At 37.6% G+C, this 12558-nt stretch overlaps 1 protein-coding gene across 6 annotated transcripts in view; it reads right to left on the bottom strand.

The window, feature by feature from the left end:
- PKIB (cAMP-dependent protein kinase inhibitor beta) overlaps positions 1–12558 on the bottom strand; it is a 133801-nt gene that overhangs the window by 13484 nt on the left and 107759 nt on the right. Inside the window, exon 4 of one of the 6 annotated variants that reach the window (XM_062187697.1) lies at positions 9005–9061. The exons of the other annotated variants lie outside the window; for them this stretch is intronic. The gene's annotated coding sequence lies outside the window, so the exon portion shown is untranslated. The remainder of the gene's footprint in view (positions 1–9004; positions 9062–12558) is intronic. 6 annotated transcript variants of the gene reach the window in all.

Raw genomic sequence — 12558 nt, 5'->3', positions numbered from 1 at the left:
GCCTAGTCACTGGCCACTCAGGGTATTAAGGAGTGAAAGAGTGGATAGGACTTTCTCTCTTTCTCTCTCCCTCTCTCTTTCTGGCTTTGCCTCTCAAATTAAAAAAAAAAAAATCCATTAAATGTGGCTCACAGAATAGGCCATCAACATGAAAGAAAAAAATTCTGTGTCCTAACTTTATTTCAAAATTGATTTGTTTTATAAGTTTTTTATTTTGTCTACGTATTATTCTATACGTTGACAAAATTCTATTAATTAATTAATTAATTAATTCTATGAATTAATCCTTTTGTAGACTGGTGCTAGAAAATAAAATCATCACAAAACTAAAGTTTGTTGGTTATAATCATACCACTTAAATAGCAGAATTAGCTATACAAGGAGATTAAGCAGTAAGGCTGCTGTACGCTGAAGCTTTCCTGGTCATTTTTCAAATTGCACTCAGCTCCATCTCCCTTTAAGAACCTGCTACTGATACTGAGTAGACAGGATGGCATGCTCCACCACGGTAGACCAGATGCTCACCCAGCCCAGTCCTGCAGGGGTGTGGGAAGATGGTGCTTTCTCAGTGAAAAGTCATCTTATCTTCCTGACTGAATGTGTTTACGGCTTACAGATGGTTGGCAGGAGCACTTGAATCCATAGGGGTGCTTCCTAACTGGGCTCTTTAACTTCCTGGCAAGACTTTTTTGCAGCATTGAAAACAACCTGAAACTCCATCAGGAAAAGAAAGTGACTCAAATATGTATACCATAGCATGAAATTTTACAGTTTTTTTTTTCAAAATTTCTATATGTGAAAGTCTGTACATGATACATTGTGAAACAGACAAGTTTAATTTTTTTTTTAAAAAAATTATTCATTTGAAAGGAAGCCTGTCAGATTTGGAGAGACAGAGATCTTCCTCTGGTTCATTCCCAGAATGGCTACAACAACAAGGACTGAGGTGTGCTGCAGCCAAGAGCCAAGAACTACATCCAGGTCTCCTACATGAGTGTCAGAGGCCCAAGTATTTGGGTCATCATCTGCTACCTTCCCAGGCCGCACTAGCAGGAAGCTGAATGAGAAGCAGACTGGAACCATCACTCTCGGGATGGGAGCATCGCAAGTGGCAGCTTAACGTACTGTGCCACAATACTTGCCTTTAAAGCAAGTTTGAAAAGTACTATCTACAGCATGGGGAAGAAAATGGGAAAATCTAACATGATTTTGACTTTGGACAAAGAATGAAATTTCTGTTATTAATAGTAGAGTAAACAAAGATACTATTAACCTTTTTTCAGTACCTTTTTACATCTCTTGACTTGTAATCATGGGCACATATTACCTTTTCAAAAAGGTAATTTCAAAAATTTGAAATTTCAAAAAATTGAAACATTTATCCAGGAAAATTATGAATAAACAGCTATTCTAGCACATAGAGGCTCTAAAAGTAACAGTTTGACAATTTAACCAAACAATAGCATACATCTAGGCGAAAATTTCTCTCTTGCCCAAACAGCCACCTTGTTATTTTTCTATGTAACACTAATTATGTACGCTTGATTTTTTAAAAGCAGTGACACATATACAAAGACAATTGCTCTCTCAAAGAGAGCATAGAAAGATGAGAAAACATTATTAAGAAAAATGAAAGAGAATAATGTCAGGCTCTTTGAATTATCTATGTTTAAAAAACTAATTATATTTATGTTTCCTAACCAAAGTAGCCAAGTCACTATCAACTCTTCCCTTTTTTTTCATATGGAATTAGCAGCAGAATCTGGATAAGTTCTGCTTTAACTGTGGTTTTAAGCAGGAGCTGAAACCATCTGGATATTGGAGATTCCACGAAGTCCTTGCACTCCCACAGCAAAGTAATGGAACTGGCATTGCCCAGGATCCACACAGGAAAATAGATGGTTTTCAGGATGCCTTAACAGAAGGCTATTATATAGCTGAATATACACAAATGCCCAGCATTTGTACAACATCCAAAATAATGAAGTTTCAAGACCACGTAACCCAAGAGAACAAAGATGTTCAACCTAGGTGACAGGCATTTAGCCTAATGGTGAAGATGCCAAATGGAATATCCCACATCCCATAAGGGTATATGTGAGCTTGCGCTCAGCTCCCGATTCCTGTTTCCTGCTAATGCACACCTGGGGAAGCAGCCAGTGATGGTTCAAGTTCTTGGGTCCCTGTCACCCATGTGGAACGTCTGGATTGAATTTGGGGTTCCTGGCTTTGGCCTGGCTCAGTCATGGTTGTTAAGGCATTTAGGAACCAGTGGATAGGATTTCTCTCTCTCAGACAAATACATATATATATATATATATATATATATATATTTTAAATATATATTACATATATTATCTAAATATATATATTATCTAAATATCTAAATATTATCTAAATCAGCTCCCAGTGGACTCAAAGGAGCGTACTAAGAACACAGTATGCTAGTATGTTATAAGCCTAATTGTAAACAAAGAATGTTATAAGCATGACTGCAAACAAATACTGGATTTTGCAACCTCTTTCCCTCCTATGACAGGCCACCTCTTAGTTCACACACATCCCTTCTTCAGACTTCCTTCCAGGAAAGACTGCTAGAAGATGGACACTTTCTTTTCTCATCTCTAGATTCATGTCACTCACCCCATCTTCCCCAGTGAAACCACAACTCATTCTGTATGCAAGACTTTAAATAAACTTCTTACTCACTAAATTAGTTCTCTGGGGGTATGAGTCAGACTATCTAAAAAGGAAAAACACTTAGAATAACAAAACAAAGAAGGAAAAATACACACTTTGGAAAGTCAGAGTTTTTCCTAGTTAAAAATAAAGAGATAGACAGACTCTGGTCCCAGGTTATAATCAAACACTTTATCTCTCTCTAGTTCTCAATATCTTAATACTTTATGCTAGAATTCCTCAGTTCTCTGCTTACAGCTCATTATTTTCCATAATTTTCTGCTTTGGAACATGTAAACCTCTTCCAAACAATGTGAAAGAACTGAAACAATTACCTCTTTATATGCCAACAGAAACATAATTGTTACCCAGTCAACATTTAAATTATTGAGTCTAAGGCCCTGAGTTGTCCCACAAGCAAGAAAAAAAGAACACTATTTGGTGAGACGAGATGCATACTCATCCTTCCAGATACCTTTTTTTTTTTTTTACTTCAAACCCTATTATTTGGAAATAAACTAAAAGCATCCACATGTAAAGTGTGAATCCTTCAACACATCCATTCTCCTAAGTATCAAAACCATTTCAGGCTAAATAGAGCTTATGTGAATTATATGCACATATAAATTTTTTAAGTTAGAAAAATTCCTTCTTTCAAAATTACTCCTCATGTAGTATTTCTGTGCCTCCCCCATAAGCCAAGGGAATTCTACATCGTGCTTGTTGGTGCACGTGATTTTTTTCATGCTTACATGGTTGACAAAAACTACACAATCTTTCAAGTGTACACTGGCAAGCACATAGAAGTTATTTTTACCACAGAGAATCTTTGACAGTTTAAACATGTAAAATCCAAAATACAAAATCAAATTGATTTTTCTATAGTATTCCAAATGAAACAATGCACACATCTGAATACTTTTTCAGCACAGCAATACTTACTATATTAAGGTAGGGCTGCTTGAGAGAATAATACAGGCCGGCATGGATTAAGATAAAAAAGATGAACTGCCATAAACCATGTAACCCTTTGTGTGTATGTGTGTGTGTGTGTGTATGATGGGGGGTAGGGAATATAAAAATTTAATTGGTCATTTTATTCTTCTTAGTCTCTTACTACAAAAAGATTTGCCCAACATACACCTTCCATAAAGGATTATAGAAGGTATTTGCAATGGGACTTTCCCCAATCCTTTGCAGCTTCCCAAAGGACTAAGAGAGCTCTTTAGTTACTTCAGGCTTTAAGAAAGGACAGTATGATCCAGCTTCCCAGATGCATTAAGTGATGCATCCACATAATACAGTCAGTCTGTATTGTATCAAAGTCCTTCCCTGGTTCCTACTTTACGCATGGTACCAATTACCAGAATTCCTCCTAGAAACATCACCTACTGGAGCAAAAATAAGAATGAGAATCACTGTGTGATAAAAGTCTTCCCCCTCCCACCAAAAAATAAGTCTCCTTTTATAAAACAATCTGTTTCTCCAGAGGCAGAAAGAGACAGGCAAACAGAGCTCCTGTCAGCTGATTCACTCCTCAAATGCCTGCAAACAGCCAGAATGGACAGAAGCTGGCATCTGGGAATCCACTCCATGCTTCCTACATAGGTAGCAGGATGCCCAAATGAGGCATCACCACTACTTCCTGAAATGTGCAATAGTGAGAAAACAAACGTCAGGCACCAGAGTGAGGGGAAGGAGTCCAGGCTTCTGATAGGAGGAAAAGGGAATTTTAACTTCTGGGTCAAAAAATTGCCCAGATTTCTTTTTAAATACTTTATCTTGTGTGTGTGTATGCGTGTGTGTGTGCGCATGATTTTCTTTATGTGTGTCATAAGTACGTAGTGGGTGGTATCCAGAACAAAGAATAATACTTTCACTTCTCTTTTAGTTAAGTGTAGTTCTGGGTGGTTATAAACCACAGCAGAACATCTGTCCCATCTTATGTCTTACATAGTTGTGGACTTCTTCCTCTCACCTTTTTATTTCTGTATTTCTGAGTGATCAGAACTGAGAGGACTAGAAGAAATGATTTTATTCACCTTTTCCCCATCTTATCTCAAACCCTCCCATAATTTTCCACTTTCATTTATTTTACATTATCCTTTCTAACCAGATTAAATATTATTAAGATGAATTATTAAGATTAAATATTATTGTGTTCCTACTTTTTGAAGGGACTGGAGCCTGCTTAAAGAAGCATGGGTGTGCGGCGTTGTGGCACAGCAGAGTCATCCATGTCTTGCAATGCCAGCATCCCATATCAGAGTGCCACTTCGAGTTCTGCTGCTCTGCTTCCTATCTTCTTCCCTGCTAACGTGCTTGGGAAAGAAGCAAATGATGGCTCTGGGTCCCTGCCACCCATATGGGAGACCTAGATAGAGGTTCTGGCTCCTAACTTTGGTCTGGCCTAGCCGTGGTTGTTGAAGGCATTCGGAAAATGAATTCATTCTCTTTATCTCTCCCTCTCAACCTCTCTCTGTCACCCTGCCTTTCACATAAATGAATAAACCTTTACATAAAGTAGGATCTGGATTCAGTTCAAGATGTGTTTATTTACCACTAAGTGTATGCAATGAGCTTAGGGATTTGGAGCAATGGGTAAGGACTTTCCAACTGGAGATATAAAGGCTGCATACAAAGTGGCTCCATCTGGTGGGCAAAGGAAAAGGAGTCTACCTTCACAGGAAGCATAGCACAAGAGCGGGGTCCCAGAAAATGAATAAACAAATTCCAGTGAGAGGCTACCCTCACTCAACTGTCCATTTCTCATTTTTTCCCTTTTGCAATTGCTTTTGGACAGAAAGTATTCCTAGACTTAAAAAAAAAAAAAAAGAGAGAGAGTGCAAAAAGACATTCTGAGCACATAAAAGACCCAGAATTAAGTTTGCACTAATGAGAAAACAATACAGTTTTTAAAGTTCTTGTGGTCTGCATGCACTCTTGCCTTCTCAGAAGGAATGTAGCCTGTCCGCATAGGGAAGTTTAAATGCAAGGACTGAGAAACCAGTTCCTCTTTTAATGAGATAGGTGGTTTTAAAATGTCAAATGACTGTGGATGACATCAGTAGCAAAGAAAGAAGAGGAAGTAAATTCTGATCAACATGGTCACAATAGAAATGGCTTTATATCCCTCCACTTAGTACAGGGACTGGAATACAGTTGCTTAATGAGCTCAGTAAACAAATAGTGAATTAATAGCTGATACCTGACAATTATGAGTAAGCAAATATAATCAGTGAAGTTTCATTAATGTTTGTAATCATGACAAAAAATTTAAAAAAAATCTGAAAGGTTAATTATTAAATTTTAAAATGGCTTTGTTACATTAACATGAAAATAGCTTTGGCTGTAAACTAATGGCAAATATGATGCCTTACAAGTATGGGTAGGAAACACGATTCACAGAGCAAAATTGTTAGAGCTTCAAATATTAAAAGCATCTAGGGTACCTCATAGTTACACTATTCTGAAACAAGACCTTTGTGAAAGTGAATATAAATATGAAACTAAAAAAAATGCCAACCTTAGGACAATTACACACAGTAAATAAGCTTTTCCTGATTAGCTAGGGATCAGAAAGTTGGAAGAGTAGGGAGGGAGCTTACTGCTCTAGTCTAGGAGAATATAGTTTTAAAAAGTGGAGAGAATGAAGTTTCAGGGAAGAGTTAAACAGAAAATGGCATAGAAAACTCTATGCAAAATAGAGGGACACAGTGGACCTATGTGGAGAGTAGGCACACCCACAACTCAGGACCTCAGCAGCCAAGAGCCTCCATACCAGTGTTGGAAACTGAGTAAGACCAGACTGCAGCAGCCCAAGCCACTGGCTATAAAGCTGCAGGAAGAGCCTAGCGGGACTCCTGCTTGTAGCCCCATGGGGGATAGTGTACCTGCCAAACTAGAGGAAAAAAAAAAAGGCAGGGCATGTTTCTCTCTCCCCTGCAATGGCATCCTGTAACAAGCTGATAGAGAATGGGTGCCATTTTGGACATACATACAGCTGAGCCAGCTCGTGTTGGTGCCAAGTTGAGACTCCTGAATCTGGTACAGAGAACAGGGGCTTGGTGCTCATGATTGTGGGAGGCTTGTGTGCTGGGACTGTGAAAAAACTGAGGATGTGTAGGAGGATTCATGGTGTGGCTGGGAATTTGGACAATCACACCATGGAAGTGGAAGGGTCCACACCCTCAGGGTTTCCTGGTTACTTGGTAAGGGACATTGCTGGGAATCAGAGCTTACCCTGAAGACTGCACAGATCCTTTGTGTGGTCTTTGGGGCAGAGCAGATGAATATTATACCCACTGGGACTAGCGTTCAGGCACTGGTCTCCTTTGAGGAGAGGAGCTCAGCTGAGCAGAATAAACCTCCCTTCTGATAAAAAAAAAAAAAGAGAGAGAGAGAGAGGAGATTTACCACACCAAACCTGGGTGTGTCACATTAGACATGAAATTCACCCTGGAGAACTGAACAGAGCTCCCTAGCCACACCCAAAACACTTAAAGCAGACACTCCACTAATCTACAGAGGCATAGCACAAAGATAAAAGCTGCCACAAAGAAAAAGCAAAGAAACCAATAAGTATCTCCACAAATGCCAAACAACAAATGCACCAATTCAAGAAACAAGAATAAGGAAGACAACATGGCATCCCCAAAAGAACAAAACACATCAATACTAGATTGTAAAGATGATGAGATTGAAGAAATGCCAGAAATGGAATTTAAAAAAAACCTGATAATAACATAGAAGTAATCAGAAGCAAATGCATTAACTAATGAAATCCATAAATGACATGAAAGAAAATTCCTCCCACAAAATTGAGATCTTAAAGAGAAATCAAACTGAAATGAAATGAGGAATTCATGGAACTCAATGAAAAAGAAAAATTCAATAAAACAAATAAAAATGCAGTGGAAAGCTTTAACAACAGAATTGGTGAAACAGAAGAAGAAATATCTGATTAAGAAGACAAAGCACAGGAAATTATACAGTCAAACCAAAAACAAGAAGAGGAAATTAGAAAACTAAAAAACACTGATGGGAATCTACAGGATACTATCAAACGACCCAACATATGTGTTCTAGAAGTACCTAAAGGTGTGAAAGAGAGAAAAGATTAGAAGGTCTTTTTAGTGAAACAATAAAAGAAAACTTCCTTAATTTGGAGAAAGAAAGGGACATCCAAGCACAGGAAGCACATAGAACTCATAATAGGCATGACCAGAAAAGATCTTCACCATGACACATTGTAATCAGACTCACCACAGTAAAACATAATGAAAATATTCTAAAATGTGCAGAAGAGAAATGCCAGATTATTTTCAGAGGATATCCAATTAGACTCACAGCAGACTTCTTATCAGAAATCCTACAGGCTAGGAGAGAATGGTGAGATGAAGCCCAAGTCTTAACAGAAAAAAACTGTCAACCAAGAATATTATACCCTATAAAACTCTCATTTATGAATGAAGGTGAAATAAAGATCTTCCATAACAAACAGAAATGGAAAGAATTTGTCACCATCCATCCAGCCCTGCAAAAGATGCTTAATGATGTGCTGCACACAGAAACACAGAAACATGGTCATCACTATGAAAGAAGGTAAAGGAAGAAAATATCCCAGTAGAAGTACAAAGGAAATCCAAAGTAAAAAATAGAAATACTGTCAGAAAAATGGCAGCACAAAGCCATTTCTTATCAATAGTCACCTTGAATGTAAATGGCCTTGACTCTCCAGTGAAAAGACACAGAATGCCTAAATGGATTAAAAAACAAAACCCATATATTTGCTGCCTATAAGAAACACATCTCACCAACAAAGATGCATGCAAACTGAAAGTGAAAGGATGGAAAAAGATATTCCATGTTAATAGAGCTGGTGTAGCCATCCTATCATCAGAAAAAATAGACTTTAGCACAAAAACTCCTAAGAGAGACAAAGAAGGACGCTATGTGATGATTAAGGGATCAATTCAACAGGAAGATATGACTATTATAAACATAAATGCACCTAATTATAGGGCACTGAGCTATTTAAAAGATATGTTACTGAACTTAAAGGGAGACTCCAATACAATAGTAATGCGGGCCTTCAATACCCCACTTTCAGCAATGGACAGATCAACCAAACAGAAATCAGAAAGGAAACAGCAGAGTTAACCTACACTATAAACCAAATGGACCTAACATATCTACAGAACTTTTCATCCTATAATTGCAGAATATACATTCTTCTCACCAAGGCATGGAACTTTCTCTAGGATTGACCACAAGCTAGGCAGTAAAGCAAGTCTCAGCAAATTCAAAAGTATCGAAATCATACCAGGAATCTTCTCAGACCACAATGGAATGAAGCTGGAAATCAGCAACTCAGGAATCTCTAGAACATATGCAAATACATGGAGACTGAACAACATGCTTCTGAATGAGCAGTGGGTCATAGAAGAAATCAAAAGAGAAATCAAAAAATGTCCAGAAACAAATGAAGACAATAATACAACATATAAAAACTTATGGGACACAGCAAAAGCAGTGTTAAGAGGAAAATTTACAATACCAAATGGAACTCCTGCATCCCAGATATGGGTGCCTGGATTTTAATCCTGTCTCCATTCTCAGTCCAAGCTTCCTGCTGATGTGAACCCTGGGAGGCAGCAGTGATGACTCAAATGATTCCACTTATCACTCATGTCTTTGTATTATGAATGACTCCAAATTCTTTACAAATCTTCCTTTGGTAATTTAAATTTGCACATAATCAAAAAATACACATGTCAAATGAAAATTTCAAAGCAAAGCTTTGATCAATGACAGAATTTCTTAACTACCTTAGCAAAGCCTTGGGAGACTGCAGTTTAAATAATATTTTTGTTTGCTAAGCAGTACATACAGAGCAATGGAAAGTTTGGTTGCCTAAAAGTGAACATTCCTGAAGTTGAATACTGCATCCTTCTAAAAGACTTTTGGTTTCCACCTAGGCATTTAATTTCACTGTTAATTAACTTTGTACACTTACCAAAAGTGATATTAATATTACCTATTTTACTACCTTCAATCCAGACAACTGAATGGCTACAAATATGTTTGGTTAGGAACTACACAAGTGAAATTTGTTTTGTTATCAGTAATATGAATTTATAGGTGCTATAATAGAGTATCCATTATATCAACTGACCTGTTAAAACCATGTGTTGATGTGACTTTAGAGAGAGCCTCTGATTTTGTGGGTATAAAGACAAAATAAGATCAATTATGAGATGTTTCCAGAAACTTGGTGTTTAATAATAGGCATTAAAAATAATTTATGTCTGTCCCTACCCCTACCAAACATACACACAATTTCCTCAAACTTGGCTACATTTCTGCATCATTTGAATGAGTAAAACACCTGTCACAGAAAACCACCTCTCTCTTACACTGTCCATGAGGAGGTTTTTTTCACTCAAGGTGAAATTTTGACATACTTTAAGCAACAAATTTGGCTTCTATATTCTCAATAGCTAAAATAAAATCAAAATGTTCAATTTCCTTATGATGCCTGAAAAATAATTCCTATTCTAACATAATACCGTGGAAGAAGAGGGTTCAAAAACATGAGTATGTGAGAGAGCACTGCTTTCTCAGTGAGCTTGTTCTGTTCATGCATTTAAAACTGTATCTTTTCTCTGCAGCTCCTGGTACCCCTTAACTCGCTCTATTTCCTTTTAGCACTTATTAGCTTCCAACATATTTTCTAGTCTACTTATGATTGCATTTGTTGTTTATTGTCTATCTCTTGCCACTAGAATGCAAAGCTATACAAAGCAGAGGGTTTTATAGTTTGTTTCACTGCTGTACTCATAGCACTAAAGGCCATGCCTAACAATAAGTACATAAATATTTGTTTATTAAAGAATGATTTATTTTGCTTTTCCAAAATAATTTTTGTATATCACAAAAATATGTTCAGTATATGTTCATTAATGGGAAAAAGACAATTCTGAATGGCATAAAGAAGGATTAAACTAGATTGCCTTATACTCATTATCAAGTAATAGCCCTACTGTAATTTTAGTGTATAATCTTCCAGCATTTTTTAAGTACTCACCATCACAAGCATATCACTTATATATGTTACATACCATTTGGTTTAAGGCTAGATTATATGAATCAGATATCATCTTATTATATCAGCCAAACATAATTCTAAATTTTTGACAAAAAGTTTTGAAAAAAGAAAGTTTTCTTTGACATTAACATTTCAGGGCATATGCCAATTATGTAAAATAAACATATCCCCAAACTGGCATGTAATATCAAAAGTAGGAGACATGGCTGAGGATTGAAATTATTCACAAACCTTTCCTTAGTTAAACTGGATAATGGTGATATATAAGGGTACTTCAAAAAATTTGTGGAAGGGAGAGTATTTGGCCTAGTGGCTAACTCACTCCCTGAGATACTGTATTCCATGTATAAGTATCTGGGTTAGAGTCCTGGCTCCACACCTGATTCCAGCTTCCCATTAATACACACACTATGGGATGTTAACAGGTGATAGCTCAACTAGTTGAGTGCCTGCCACCCACTTTGGACCAAGAATGAGTTCTGTGCCCTTGGCCTCAACCTGGCACAGCCCCTGCTGTTGTGGGCATTTGGGGAGTGGATCAGCACATGGGTAATCTGTGTGTGTATGTGTGTGTGTCTTTGTATACCTTCCTTTCAAACTAACAAAAATTAAAATGACTTTAAGTTTTGTTTTTTGTTTTTTTTTTAATTTATTTGACAGGTGGAGTTATAGACAGTAAGAGAGAGTCAAAGAGAAAGGTCTTCCTTCTGTTGGTTCACTCTTCACTACCCAAATGGCTGCTATGGCCAGCGCTGCGCTGATCCAAAGCCAGGAGCCAGGTGCTTCTTCTGGGTCTCCTATGCGGGAGCAGGGGCCCAAGCACTTGGGCCATCCTCCACTGCCCTTCTGGGCCACAGCAGAGAGCTGGACTGGAAGAGGAGCAACCGGGACTAGAACCCAGTGCCCACATGGGATGCCAGTGCCGCAGGCGGAGGATTAACCAAGTGAGCCATGGCTCTGGCCCCAACTTTAAGATTTTTTTTTTTAAATGTTCATGGAAAAATAGTATGAAGAGATTAGGTTTTTTTAGTACAAAAATACTGAAATCAATGCACATTTTTTCATAATACTCATTTCCATGAGCTTTTTTTTTAAAGATTCATTTTATTTATTTGAAACACAGAGTTACAGAGAGAGGCAGTGACAGAGAGAGAGAGAGAGATCTTCCATCTGCTGATTCACTCCCCAGATGGCCGCAACTGCCGGAGCTGTGCCAATCCGAAGCCAGAAGCCAGGAGCTTCTTCCAGGTCTCCCACGTGAGTGCAGGGGCCCAAGGACTTGGGCCATCTTGTACTGCTTTCCCAGACAATAGCAGAGAGCTGGATCAGAAGAGGAGCAGCCGGGACTAGAACCGGCACCCATATGGGATGCTGGTGCTTCAGGCCAGGGTTTTAACCCACTGCGCCACAGCACTGGCCCCTCCATAAACTTTTAAAGATTTTTCCATTATAGTTTCTAAAAATTTTATACCACAAATAAATTTCTCTTTTAATTCCATTTTAAATGAACTTTTTGAAAGATGATTTTTTAAATGTAAAAACTTTAGAAGTTCTAATAGTGATGCTTTCTTCAATTTCATTAATTCAAGAAAAATATTTTGAGATGTCTCCTAGCACCTTTTTGAATAAATATGTTTTTTTCTTTATATTTCTTCCAACTGAGAAAAGCATAAAAATGATTGGACCTTTTCAAGTTCTGATTTGTTTTCTAAGTTCTTTTCAATACTTTGCTTTTCTTTATAGCAGAAGAAACCACTTTAGTGTTTCCT

This window comes from Lepus europaeus, chromosome 3, assembly GCF_033115175.1.
Source record: "Lepus europaeus isolate LE1 chromosome 3, mLepTim1.pri, whole genome shotgun sequence".
NCBI lineage: Eukaryota > Metazoa > Chordata > Mammalia > Lagomorpha > Leporidae > Lepus > Lepus europaeus.
This window is presented reverse-complemented; position numbering and strand designations above follow the sequence as displayed.